This window comes from Canis aureus, chromosome 30 (assembly GCF_053574225.1).
Source record: "Canis aureus isolate CA01 chromosome 30, VMU_Caureus_v.1.0, whole genome shotgun sequence".
In the NCBI taxonomy this organism is placed as follows: domain Eukaryota; kingdom Metazoa; phylum Chordata; class Mammalia; order Carnivora; family Canidae; genus Canis; species Canis aureus.
Window position 1 is genome coordinate 24,324,152 of NC_135640.1, and position 14,689 is coordinate 24,338,840.

The following is a 14,689-nucleotide window of genomic DNA, read 5'->3' on the forward strand; positions in this document are numbered from 1 at the left end:
CTCACATTGAAAAGGCTGTCAGGTCAACAAACGTTATCAGTTCCAGTTAAGAGACCTTTACTTTATACAGAGCTCTTGTGACTATATTACGATCTATATATTTTAATCATTAAAAAAAAATCTTGTTCTGTTATATGTTCCAGGTAGATGGCTTAGGTTTAAGTCTCTAATCTCTTTTGCTTCTCATTTTTAATGAGTGTTAAAAGCAAGGACATGCAGGGCAGCCTCGAAGGTTCCCTGAGCAGACACACCCAGTGTAGTCGTGCAGGCAAAGCTTAATTTAGCTTATTTTGCAAGATTAACTTAACCTGGATCATTTCTCATTTGTGCTCTGGAAATGATAAGGAAAACTTGAACTGTTTCACAAGGCCGATAAGTAGTAACCACTGAAAATGGTAATATTATAACCAATCATTGGGAAGAATGAACAGACACCATTTTCTCACTGTATAAGCTGCTTTATAGAAATATACCCCTTAGCCTAAATATATGTGGTTTTTTTTTAAGATTGTATTTATTCATGGGAGACACAGAGCAAGAGAGAGAGAGAGAGAGAGAGAGAGAGAGAGAGGCAGAGACACAGGCCGAGAGAGAAGCAGGTTCCATGAAGGAAGCCGGATGTGGGACTCCATCCCAGGTCTCCAGGATCACAACCTGGACTGAAGGCAGCACTAACCTGCTGCTGAGCCACTCGGGCTGCCCTCATTATATGATCTGGTTTGAGTGGTCCTGGTTTGCAAACTTTTTAGCCTGTGTACACTAATTGTTTACCAATTACTACTTCAGTGATTCATCGGTTTTACTTTGGCTATTTTGAACCTTTGGCATAGGCTATTGATCCTTAGCATTGGCAAGTAACTGTGATATAAAATAAGGAAGCAATGAAAACCTGGGAATAAATCAGACATCAAATCACCTTCCAAGGTGATGATATCTTATATATCACCACAACAGTAAATAGGTATGATTCTGGGAAAACAAGTTATTACTTCCATTTGGTCTCAAGGCGCCTTGAACCACTCAAAAGAGGAAATTTATTTTAATGTCTGGAGGTCTAAAAAATATAAAAAAAAAAAACTCAGGAATTTGAACTAAGTAAAAAAATATCTTTTATCAAAGCTTAATTCCTCTCCTTCTTCATAAAGTAAATAAGTAGAATCTTCTTTTAGACTAAAACTGTCTGGAATTATCACATTATACACACAAACACATACATACTCATACAGGCACACATATATACACAAGGTTCATGCACATATAAAAACACATGCATATAAGTACATGGGCATGCACAGTATTTGGGGGTCTACTTTGATATTTTTATTCTAAAATAAGTTTATATTTTAACTCCTGCTAAATCCACCCTTCCCTTTACATTAAAATCATATTGATGCTGTAAATGTCCTGCTATCTCAAGAGACAATTCTATACCCCTTCAGAATCTAGCTTCAAATTTTCCTGCTGACCAACTGACCAATAACCAACTGGAAATAAGCAAGAAGAGGGATAATTACTTGGAAGAACTTCAGGATATGGCTAATGTATACCTTTAAGAGATAAAAGAGTGTTTATGGGACTATATTCTATGATGTCTTAGATTAGTAGGACACACTACGCAAAATTTAATAGAGAACAGCTTACCAATGGGAAAATACTTCTTTGATATAGGATTTAACATCCTAGCAAATACCGAGTCACAGTACTAACATGTCCCAAGGATCGCACTTGAAAACATGGAAAAAATGATGGTGTACATTAATTGAATTAGAAATGCCAGAACATTAATGGTTCTGAAGGACAGCTTCAAACATTCAGAGAAGTGGGCTTAGTAACTGTCTTTCTGATTGTGTCTCACAGTAGGATCCAGAGGACATTCTGCTTACCAAAACAATGAAGAATCAGAGTGAGAAGACAAACAAATTGTTGAGAAGTTTAGACAATAGAAGATTCTATTACATAATGGGGCTTCCTGAAAATGATAGAAACTAAGAAATGACATTTACCAGAAGAAACAAGTGAGTGCAGAAATCAAGGTAAGATAAGAATGGAGTGGCAATTATGAGGTTTTTATCCACATCCAGTTATAGAGAATCTAACAACAGTGCTTCTTGAAACAAGACAGATGGACAGCCAACAAAAGAATATGAAGATATCAAGATTAGATAATGTGGTAGACTGAACAATATCAAAGAAAAAGGGAAAATGGAGAGATTTTTTTTATTCTAGAAGATAGAAGATAATGTGACATCAATAGAAAAATTTGAAGTTGGGGGGAAGAGTTCATGAGTCTAAGACTGCAAAGAATTTGGATCTTGAAGTCAGAAAAGAGAAAGATTTTTTTTCCCTAGAGTCTCCAGAGGGAGTGGGCCAGGCAAACACCTTGGTTTTGGCCTAATTAAAAAGATTTCACACTTATAGACTCTAAGAGAATGAATTATTTTAGGGCACAAAATTTGGGATTATTTTCTAGAGCAGTCATAGAGATCTAAAACTCATTATCAGGAGGCTGAAAGTAGTCCCCAAAATAAAATGGTACAATCCCTACCTAGTTTGTAGATTTTCAATCCAGAACCCACAGGCTGAAGGAAAACTTAAGTCTCTGTCAGAAAGGAATTTGTACTGAAGACTAATTTATTCTCTTGCAATTTATTTTAGAGTTCTCCAAAGGGATTTATAAGCCAATACTTAAATATGAATTGAGGAAAGGGGAAAACCCAGATACTAGAGGATTTAGGGACACATTAACTAACCATTATATCCTTGTTACAGTGAGGAAAAATGGGAGCCAGATCAAGCTCATAGTGGTCCCTCTATATCTACAAAACCACTTAGTACTCAGCGCCCCGTTCTTTGAGTTATAATAGGAGTGGATGTACTTGATATGAAAGAGTCTTTATATTGGTCACCTCATCAATGGGGTGATTGCTATAATAGTGGAGAAGACCAAGACAAGTTGCTGAAACTGCACACACCCTAAGAAAGTAAATGAAAAACAATAACACATACTGGGAGAAGGAGAAAAAGGTAGAAATTAATGTCACCTTAGGTTGGTGGATTGTGATTGGGTGGATGATACCAGGGATTCTTAATATTGAGTGTTGCTCCCAATCTGATCCCAAATTAATTGATCAATTTGCAGGTACTAAAAGTGCCATACAGCCTGCTGTATGGTTCGAAAATATATTACATGAAGTGTATGGCAAGGCCTTGAATAAAACGTAGTCCCTTAGAACTCTGGAGCAAGGCCACAGAAGTAAATCACACATTTGGAAATCTGTTCCAAGAATGTGGGCCCAGGTACAGATGGAGTACCTGATGATGGATTATTAAACAGTCATGCAACCAGAAAATTCCATATGAGCTAGGGTCTGTTAGACCCACTAGAGCATAGGTTGAGTGGGTAAGATTCAATTCAGTATGATAGAGGTATTATATCTGGGATGCATCCTGCATATCACTATTTCTGCTTCACCAGCACTGCTACCACAGCTCATATCTATAGCTTCATAGGGGGGTTCTTTATGACCACCGGATGTAATAAAAAACAACAACAACAACAACAACAACAAGAAGCTTGGATCAAAGATAGGGTAGCTCAGTATGTATATGTGATCCATAAATAGATCCTATGCTATTACAAAATTACTCTGGCAATGAGGAGAAAGCCCCCAATGTGCTGTTCTGGGCTGTATATCTGGTTCTCCAATATGTAGGAAAAGAGGACTGGCACATGGTAAGTATAAACATAGACTTAAGAGCAAGGAGTTATTGATTAGCTGGCTAGCTGGCCATGAGACTTAAAGGAAAAATAAAAATTGGAAAGATAAAGGAAATTAAAGTTTCAGAGTAGGCATACAGATGGACTTACATTGATTGTCATGAAGGGTAGGGCTCTTTTTAACAGGTAGGGCTCTTTTTAACTCATGTTATAAACCACCAGAATGGATTAACCATAGAAAAAAAATCGCTGAACATTTGGATAGTCCGTGTGACTCTGTTACTTCATATCAGCCACCATAGTGCTGGCAAAATGGGTGCATAAATGAACTGATCATTGTGTCAGAGATGAAGGCTACAGAAAGTGTGATGACGTGTTTCCACTCACCAAGTCTGACTTTGTTGCTGCCATTGCTCAATAATCAACCAGCTGTCCACAAAGGCCAATCATTAGTCCCCAACATGTCCATCCTTCAAGGAGATCAACCATCCAATTGTTGGTAAGTTTGGTGTATTGACCCTCTCAATCCTAGAAAAGACAGTGATTTATGCTTACCAGGATCAATACATTTTCTAAAATGAGTTTGCCTCTTCTATCCATGGGGCCTTGGTCGGTACCTGTATTTGAGGAATTACAGATAGTTTGATCAACGTCACAGAATTCCACATAATATATTCTAAGACTAAGGAATCTATTCGACAGTAAAGAGGAGGGTGGGATGGTTGATTAGGTAAATAATCATAAAATGCTTTGGTCCCATCACATCCACACCATGCAGTTACCACTTGTCTGTTAGAACATTAGAATGATCTTATGTAAATGAAACTGAGATGCTTGCTGATAAACAATAACCTGTGAGGACTGGGTACCTTCCGGGACAAAATGTATACCCCTAATCATGAACGAGAACTCTAGAATATCAAACATGCATTTCCATACAATTTTTCTGTGGTGTTTTGTTTTAATTTGTTTTGTTTTAGTAATTTCATTTGTAATAAATATTAACAAATGTCTCTTTCATATCAAAATGTATGTAGCACCATTCCTTTGTCTGCTGAAACTCAAGTGTATGGAAGAAAAATAAAATTTCAAAATCATCTTAAATGTATACTTTAAATGATTATTTTAAAATTTGTTTAATCAGAGTTGTCAAGTAAATGCATTATATGTTTTCATATCTTACCATCATCTTTTTAATGTTTTTCTTGGAAAAAATAACAAGAGAAAGAAAATGAGGTTCTTTTATACTGAGATGAAAACTTCAAAGTTGTTATTGATCTTTTCACATCACATCAAAATTACATTGATTGTGGACCAGACAAACTACTGCCAATCAAGAGCAAGTTCAGAGTAATTTTAGAAGGTGTGAGTTGGTCTAAGTCAGTAAGTGGGGAGAGTCAAGTTTTTGAAGAGAGCTCTCATATGATATATCTTTTAAAATAGCAATTCTGGAAGACATTGTTCCTATAAGTGTGTCCTAGCCAAAGGAGCACCTTTTGGGGTGTCAGTGCCAGCGATGGCAGCCCTGTTGACACCTACTGTTGGTAGGAGAGCAGTGGAGCCTTTCACAGATTTATTCCTCCAGGCTCCTCCATGAACTCCAGAATTTCCTGTTTATCAGCTATGCCAGACAGTCTCACTTTTAGTGAGACGATTCTAAACATAACACTCTAAGAAGCTCCTAATTTTGCATGCACCAAATGTTTTTTGCTCTGTAAGATATGACTACTGAAATTTCCAGACCTGGAAGTTTCATGTATATCTATGAGGTCAAGAAATTATAGCACATCAAAGACCTATTATCAAAAATAAAAAGATCTAAAACAACAAAATACCTATGATTATCTCATAAAATATGGTGAATTTACTTTGATTAATACCAAGAAAGCATGTCAAAAGACCTATTACCACTGCTATTATTATATAGATTATATACTATAAGGCATATGCTGTGTTTACTGTGCATTACTGTATATAGACAGCCGTATAACACATACAAATATGTGTGTATATGTGTATACACACATATATTTTTTGCTTCAAGCATTCCTTTATTCCTTCTCATTCATTCAACAACTATTGAATTGGTGGTTTCATATTAGCAAGAAAGCCATGGTCCCTGCCCTTATAACAGTTTTTTTTTTTCAAGATTTTAAATTTATTTATATGAGAGAGAGTAAGTGAGCACATGAGCAGTGGATGGTTTAGAGGAAGATGGAGAAGCAGACTTCCTGCTGAGTGCAGAGCCCCACATAGGGCTTACTCCCAGGACCCTGAGATCACGACCTGAGGTGAAGTCAGATGCTTAACAGACTGAGTTACCCAGGGGCCCTGCCCTTAAAATACTTCCTACAATTTATAAGAATGATAAAACTTAACATTATAGAAATGTTATAATTGGCATATAGTATGCACTGGGTTAACTATTATCTGCTACTTTAAAAGTTTTTTTAAAGATTTTATTTATCTATTTAAGAGGGAGAGAGAGTGTGTGTGCACAGACACAAGCAAGAGGAGGGAGAAGGAGAGAGGGAGAAGCAGACTTCCAGTTGTGCAGGGGTGGGATGGGGGGGTAGTGCTCGATCCCAGGATCCTGAGATCATGACCTGAGCCAAAAGCAGACACCTAACAGACTGAGCCAACTACCCACCTCTCTGATACACTTTTTATAAAAGTTTCTTAGTAAATATTACTACTAAAGCCAGTTCTTCAATAGGTAGGTAAATGTTAGAGAGGGAAGAAGAAGGTTATTTTATATAAGGTGGTCAGGGAACTACTCCATGAGGAAGTAATAAGTCAACACAGACTTGAAGATAAAGTCTGTGCATAGGTCTTAGGGAGAAATCAAGTAGATAAACCCTGAAACAGGAACAAATTTCCTATGTTTGAGGGCCATGAAGAAAGTACCAATGAATGAGTGAGAGAGTTGTTAGGAAATGGAACTTCATTTGATGAAGGAAGTTCATTTGATGAACTTCATTGATGAGGCAAGCATCAATCCAGTTTAGAGCATGTGGTGTCTTTACTTTTTTAACTTCAATTCAATTAGCCAACATATAGTACATCATTAGTTTCAGATGTAGAGTTCAATGATTCATCAGTTGTGTATAACACACAGTGCTCATCACATCATGTGCCCTCCTTAATGTCCATCACCCATTTACCCCATCTCCCTGCCCACCTCTCCTCCCACACTCCTGTTTGTTTCCTAGAGTTAAGAATGTCTCATGGTTTTTCTCTCCATCTAAAGACTTCCCATTCAGTTTTCCCTCCCTTCCCACATGATCCTCTGTGCTGTCTCTTATATTCCACATATGAGTGAAACCATATGATAATTGCGTTTCCTTGATCGACTTATTTTGCTCAGCATAATACCCTCCAGTTCCACCCATGTCAATGTAAATGGTAAATATTCATCTTTTCTGATGCCTGAGGAATATTCCATTACTTCTTTATGGAATGCCATATTGTCTTTATCTATTCATCTTCGAATCACTACATTTGTATCTTTGAGGTAAATGTCTAGTAGTGCAACTAGTTTTAAAGCCACAGCTCAATCATAACCCAGTCACGGATCCCCATGGCTCCCATAGCCTTCCATTTGATGCTCTCTTATACAGCAAGGAAGGTCATCTAAGCATGTAGGACACAGACATCTCAAGCATCTGGAACTTGGCTTCATTAAAGACTTAGGTAGAGTGTTTGGCCAAGAAAGCCAACATCAATCTTACCTAGAACAAGAAACGTGATTATTCCATGAAACAGTGATAGAGTCCTCTCTTTGCATTCAATCTTCAGGAGGCTTTTCTTCTCCTTCTCCTTTTTTTTTTTTTTTTACTTTGACCATTCTGGAATTTATGTTTGTATACTATATGAAATAAAACTGCATTTTTTAAATAAATAGCCAATTGTCAAAAAAGTATTAAATGGCCCACATGTTGCCCTGATTAGAAATGAAATCTTTATTATTTTTTATACTGTATACATTTTATACAGTATACAAACAACTGATTCTAAACTACTCTTTTGCTCCAATGATTAATCTGTGTCAGTACCACACCTGTTTAATTATTGTTTTGCACCAATACTACATTTTTGTAGTTGCCATAGTTTTATGGTATCTTTTCATAGCTAATCAAGCACATTCCCATTAATTATTTTCATTTTCAAGGTGGTTTTGATTTTTTCTTGCCGATTTTCTCTTCCTATGAATATTAGCATCTTAAGTTCTATCAAATTTCAATTGATGTTGAGGGTATGATTTAAAGGAATGTAAAAATTGATAGGGAGAAGACTGATGTGCTTACAATTTAATGTATTTCTAGCTATGGACACGTCATATCTCTTGTATTAGTCAGGATTCTCTTGTATTAGTCAGAAACAGAACTAATAGGATACATACAAATAAATAAGATGAGATTTATTTTAGGAATTGACTCATACGTTATGGAGCCTGAGAAGTCCCACAATATGTTATCTGCAAGCTGGTGAACCAGGAAAGCAAACAATATGATTCAGTTTGAGGCCAAAAGCCTGAGAACTGAGGGACCACTGGTTAAAGTCCCTGAGTGTAAAGAACCTGAGAACCATGAGCTCTGATGTCAAAGGGCAAGAAAAGATGAAAGTCCTAGCTAAGAAGAACAAGAGAATTTGTTCTTTTTTGCCTCTTTGCTTTATCTGGTCCCTTACTGGGGCAGCTGATGCCCATGACATTGATGAGTACCGATCTTTGCTCAGTCTACTGAATGCAATGCTGACTTCTTCCAGAAACACCCTTGCAGTCACACCCAGAAATAATGTTTTACCAGTTGTCTGGGTATCCCTTAGCTTAGTCAAATTGACACACAAAATTAACCACTTTTGTGTTTCACTAAATTTTTCCAAACTATTTATATACAACTTAAACACCTCATGTTAAACGCATTCCTAGAAACTCCATAGATTTTCTATGAATAAGATCTTTCCATTGAAATGTACAGTTAGCTATGACTTTGTATTAGAATGCTATAATGCCTTTGTACATTGATTTTGCATCTGACTTCTGGCTAAACTAATTTATAATTTCTAATAATTGTATTACTCTATTGTTTTTGTAGATATTGCATGAAAATAGCAAGTATTTAACCAAATAGCCTGAATAAGCAAATAGGAATTTCAATGGGCAGCAAAATAGAATTGCAATTACTAAGTCATTCTTTTGGGAATTTATAACTAGTTGAATTTTAATAAATCTCTAATTACCAAGGCATTTTGTTCTGATGTCACAATTTACAAAAACTGAAAGTATTTGCTTACCACATGTCATTTAAGGTCACAGAGTCCACAGAGTCATACACAGACACACAGCTCATTCAGTCTTCTCCATATTATTTAGTTATGCCAATTATTACTTTTGTATCAATTAATTGCTCTTAATGCAGAATATTGCAAGGTATTTAAATCTGTTTGCTGATTGAGTGTACATAAGTCCACATGCTAATGCACTATAACTTGAAACTTTTAGTCTTACTTTGATTAAACAACAAAGAATAAAATAGAAATTTGAAAAAAAACAAAGACACAAACTCACCTACAAAGCATTTTTTGCTTTGTCATATTAATTAGTGGATGACCTCAGAGAAAATCATTATCACTCCTAAGAGGAGGTAAATGTGTTCCTGTTGTGTAAATAATCAAACAATGGTAGGGTAAATGAAGGAAGCATTTATGGTGTCCCTAAAATGTAAAATGCAGCAACTGCATATTTTGCAGCTCAAATAGATGTTGTTGTTGGTTTTTCTTGTTTGTTTGTTTTTTGTTTTTCTAAGAGTTACTTGGATTGAATTTTGTGGAGAAAGCATGCTGACTTACTGTATTCCCTCCCCTTTTGTTATTGATGATTATTTCAATTCCCTAAATCATTTGAAGGACTAACTGCAATCTTTTAGAGGTTTGCTATGTTTGTTGTTACTAGAAACTCATTTAATTATTAGTTACTTATAAGTTGCAAATATTTATGAGACATGGATAACCATCTTTCTAAATTGCCTTCTTGTAGCCAGGAGAGAGTGATAGATAATATCATAGGACTGTATCTGCAAAAAAAAAAAATAGGTTTATTTGAGAGTGAGAGAGAGAGCATAGGAGAGAGAGCATAGGAGAGAGAGGATAGGAACAGAGAGAGTCTCAAATGGACTCCACAATAAGCGTGGAGCCCCATGTGGGGCTAATTCCCATGACCCTGAAATCATGATCTGAGCTGAAACCAAAAATCAGATGCTCAACTAACTATGCGATCCAAGTGCCCCTATTTGACCTTTTAAAAAACCCTACCCCTCAATGAGATTTCCTCTGAACTAAAAGCTATAAAATTATACCAAAAATTATATTATTACAAAATAGCTTTTATATGATGACTGTCAAATAAGTACTTTTCCAGGAAAATGAATCAATGATATGCTATTTAATAAAGTCAAAAAATGACTTTTATCATTTATCTCTGCAACAGTGAGGAATGACATCTGTTGGAAGTTGTATGTTCTTCACAAAACTGCCTTTATTTTTACCTACCACTTTGCATCTACAGCACCCTCTGGGAGATGATGAGAAATGCTGAATCTCGAACCCTGATACCACCCAAGACCTACTGAATCAGAAACTCTGAAGATGAGACCAGCAATATAGTATGTGTTTTAACTGTTGCTACAAGGGAATCTGAGAAACTCTAAACTTTGAGAACCATTGGACTAGGTGATTATCTACTTCTTAGAGGAATTTACATTCCAGAGGGGAAAATGAAAGCAAATGGAAACCTAACTGAGAGTGGAAGTCCAAGCATTATTACTGAAAGAAAGAAAAAAAAAATGAAATATTCTTTTTAAGGTAGAATTAGTTGATTCATTAATTCCAATGAATTAAATAAAAATGATCTTTTATTCTGACCCTTTCCAATGCCCAGCACGCAGGGGCTGCTATCCTTAATTACCAAAGTAATTTTCAGTTTACTGACATGAAGCCTCAAAGCAATTAAGAAATGTATTAATTGCCAAAGTCATACATCTAGACAACAATAAGCTCTAATCCCATCCTTCTCTCCCAAAACTGCATTTTTTCTGCCAAATTTCAGTGCCTCCTTTTAGGACAAGCCTATAACTACCTACAAAGACAACTTATAAAGGCTGTTCAGAATAAATGAGACATTTGTTTGCATATGATTCTAAGTGTTTAAATTAAACTAAAGTTATGTTTAGGTTGCTTCTTTTTTTTTCAAACTTTTCATTTTCTTCTAACCATCATAAAATACCTAATGTCTAAATTCCTCTGTATAGTAACTGCCTATCACTATCTCAACCTAGACTTTTCAGAGTGTCCTAAGCTCTTTTTAAGAAACTGAATAATTCCCAGGGATTTACCCTCTTCACATAAATGGCTTGTCAACCCATATAAATATTTGTTCGATTAAGATAGTTCATAAACAGGCAGATGTGTCCCTAGTGTGGGACAGTTTCTTGAATATCCTGGAACCGATGCTTGGGAAATAAGGGATTCTGAGCCTTACTGTTCTTCTCTTAATATCATTACAATTCAACCAGATTATTTTTTCTTTAATGATGTTCCAAAGGGCCCATGAAACTCAAACATAGGGCAGTTTCTTTTTGTTATTTATTTATTTTTTTATTTATTTATGTTGGATTCAAAATTGATCCAATGGGTCTGGACTCCATACTTCCTATACTAATAACCTTTTTCTCATTTTGTCTCCTATTAAATAAGTTATTAGGAAAAAAAAAATAAATAAGTTATTAGGAAAAGAATTTTGTCTTTATAATTTTATCTTTAGCCTGACCTATGTTAGGTGTAATATCTCTTTGTTGAGTGAGTATCACATAAAATATTGTAACTCCTATTATATGATTATTATAAAAATTGAACCTTAAGGATTTCACTATTACATGGCCAATATTCCTTTTCTCTCTAAGGCTTAATGGATATGAAACACTAGTATTTATTGTGTTCACATCATTTAATCACTCAATTTTTCCTAGCATCAATATGATCTAGCCACTATTTCCATTCTACAAATGAGGAAATTTGAGACACAGAATAGTTTTGTAAGTTGCTCAAGGTCATACGGATACAAGAGTGGAGCTACGATTTAATTTCAGCACACTCATTCCAGATTCCTTGAAGATCTATTTTACATGGTCAGCCTTGGTGTTTTGACAATCCAGAATCTCTTTGTTGTAAATGTATTCAAAATTGCAAACTTGTTGGGTGGTTTTATTCATTTCTTCATTTAAAGTTTTTATATAATTTGGTGTTGGTGAAAGTATGTGGATGGTTATTAATTTTTCACTGATAAAACATTTATGTTATAGTTAAATAACTACCACAGGGCTTTAAAAATTAATGCAAGTTTTCATGATCATAAATCTTATCTTCCAATTTTATGTATGATATATTTTAAATATTAAGTATAAACTACTATTAAAAATGTTGGAACTAGAATATAGCCTTGAAATCCCAATGTCAAAGTGATTGGTAATCTCTTGTAAACTACGTTAAAAACAGCTAACAGCTAAATCCATTTACAAAATACCTAACATAGTAGTTCCATTGCAGACACCTTCACAATCAATTCAGGGCAATGAGAAAAAGCCCATCAATCAATCAGCCAGACATTTAATCAAAACACACAATGAAAAATCTATCAAAACAAGGATCTGAAAGCAATTGAACTTTGATTACTTGAACACGAAATGTACATGAGATTTGAGCACTAAGTTGCCTCTTTGTCAAATAAAAGATGCTGTTACCTTTTTTTCCACAAACTCTATTACCCCATTACTTAGGATGGTGTTTATATAAACCAATGAATTTTCTAAAAAGCAATTATTTCTTCCCAAAAGTTTACAAAAAAGTAAGGAAGGGAGAAAACAGTATAACGCTTTTTAGAGAGAAATCTGTAGGAACTTGTAATACTTAGAAGAAATTATTCCAAATTAACAAATGTTAATTGCACAGCCAATCAGAAACATGAAGAAATAAAATTGTATGGTGAAAATTGATTTCTGACATGCTCCCTTAACAACAAAATTCAAAACAAAGTATGTACTTTCTTTTCTAAGTCTCACAAATTTTGCTACAAACTAGATAGCAGCTGCAGAAACACTGGCAATGTTGCCTCCCCCCCCCCCCCGCCCCCCCGGGCCAGGCTTCCTAACGAGTAATCAAGGTGATTTTTGTTGTTGTTCTATTTGTTTGTTTGTTTCAGGTAAGAACTTTGTTATCAGTTGTCTATAAGGCCCACACTTACATTTAAACATCTGACTAAATATCACTTGCTATCTAAACTTCCTGCGGAATCACTTAGGAACAATTTGTATGATCTTAAATCAATGGAGTAATCATTCTCCATTGAGGAGTCGCTAAAAAATTAGAGGTGAGTTTGGATTTAAGTTTTGAAACATGATGTGGAGCACAAACTGACTTCCAACCACACAGCACCTCATCAAAAAGTTACTATCACACTTTTCTTATAGTAGAGTTTTATGGAAAGCATCAGTGTCATCTAATTTTTTTTTTTTTTTTTATGGTAGTCACAGAGAGAGAGAGAGAGACAGAGAGGCAGAGGGAGAAGCAGGCTCCATGCACCAGGAGCCCGATGTGGGATTCGATCCCGGGTCTCCAGGATCGCGCCCTGGGCCAAAGGCAGGCGCCAAACCGCTGCGCCACCCAGGGATCCCACATCAGTGTCATCTAAACTGGATGCAGATGAACAAAGAATGTTGACAAGCTGCTATGCTTATGTGTATATCTTACACCTTCAGAGAGAAATACTTTCTTTAGCCTAATATTGTTTCTTTTGGGTTTTGGACCGCTTCTGATATTCAGGAGATTGGAAACGTCATCATGATATTCATCCTTCATATCTCAGTCCCCATATAGATTCCAGGATATTTTTGAGCACAAGAATGTTAGCATAACGTTGATGACGAGCTTCTTTCACTGTTAAGTGGTCGACCAGAAACAACGGCTCTGTTAGAATGATCCAGTGCAACCTGAAAAGTTAAGGACCTCATTCTAAGCCTTATCCTTCCCCCACATATTTTCAAATTGATAACCCTCTACTTATCTACCTCAGACCACAGGAATAGTTTTAAAAGTTGATATGCTACTTCCTACTAAATCTGCCAAACTATTGTTTCTCTATTAGTGGCCTGAAAACATACTGGTGAAGAGATAGCACAAGAGAGGACATTTGGATTTAGTTAAGGAGCCACCAGAGGCCAACAGTGTAGAAGAAGCCAGTCAGTCCTATCCACAAAAGTCACGCTGCAGCTTTTTCCGTGCATCTTATACAAATGATCAGTATCCACATTTTGGCCCTATACCCATTGATTTTAGATTTTTGAGATGGCACATTCTCTGCATTTACTCTGAAAACCTAATCTGCTGCCCAAATTTGGATTTTGCATCTTGACATGCAAAAAAAAAAAAAAAAAAAGCCCTCCACTTTGACCTGTTGTAAGGCATTGCCTCTTGGTTACTCCTTTGGCAACTAGTTGCCCAGCAAGCAATTCTTGATTTTTTTCTTGTTCTAAAATAAAGAGGCAGGCTCCTCTGAGCTAGTACATGCTTAGATGTTACAATTACTTATTTAGCAGAGTCTCTTCTCTTGAAACTCCTGGTGTTGATAGACCTCTTTGCTGCCTTTGAATTTCTAAAATAGAATGAAAGGAATGGAAAATGAATAAGCAAGGTTAATTCCTCATTTTTCCCTGATAATTCTGTTTTTAGTCCAAGACATGAGCTCCAGGGAAGTCTAAGATCATAGTTGTTTTTTTTTTCTTAATTTATAGATTTCTTTTATAGAGATAACAAATGTATAAGTTTAAGAAAACAGAATTTTCTCCAAGCCACCTGGGGATGTGCATACTCTTGAGGTGAATTTTTCATCTGTAGTTTCACCATCAGATTTTCTTGGGGAAG

General features: G+C 35.8%; 1 long non-coding RNA gene across 1 annotated transcript; it reads left to right on the forward strand.

Moving 5' to 3' along the window:
• The first annotated feature begins 1,897 nt into the window (after positions 1–1,897).
• On the forward strand, positions 1,898–13,133 carry LOC144301610 (uncharacterized). Its single transcript, XR_013368371.1, has 3 exons — positions 1,898–2,033; positions 10,284–10,380; positions 12,972–13,133. It is a non-coding gene; the product is annotated as an uncharacterized LOC144301610 (long non-coding RNA).
• Positions 13,134–14,689: the final 1,556 nt, after the last annotated feature.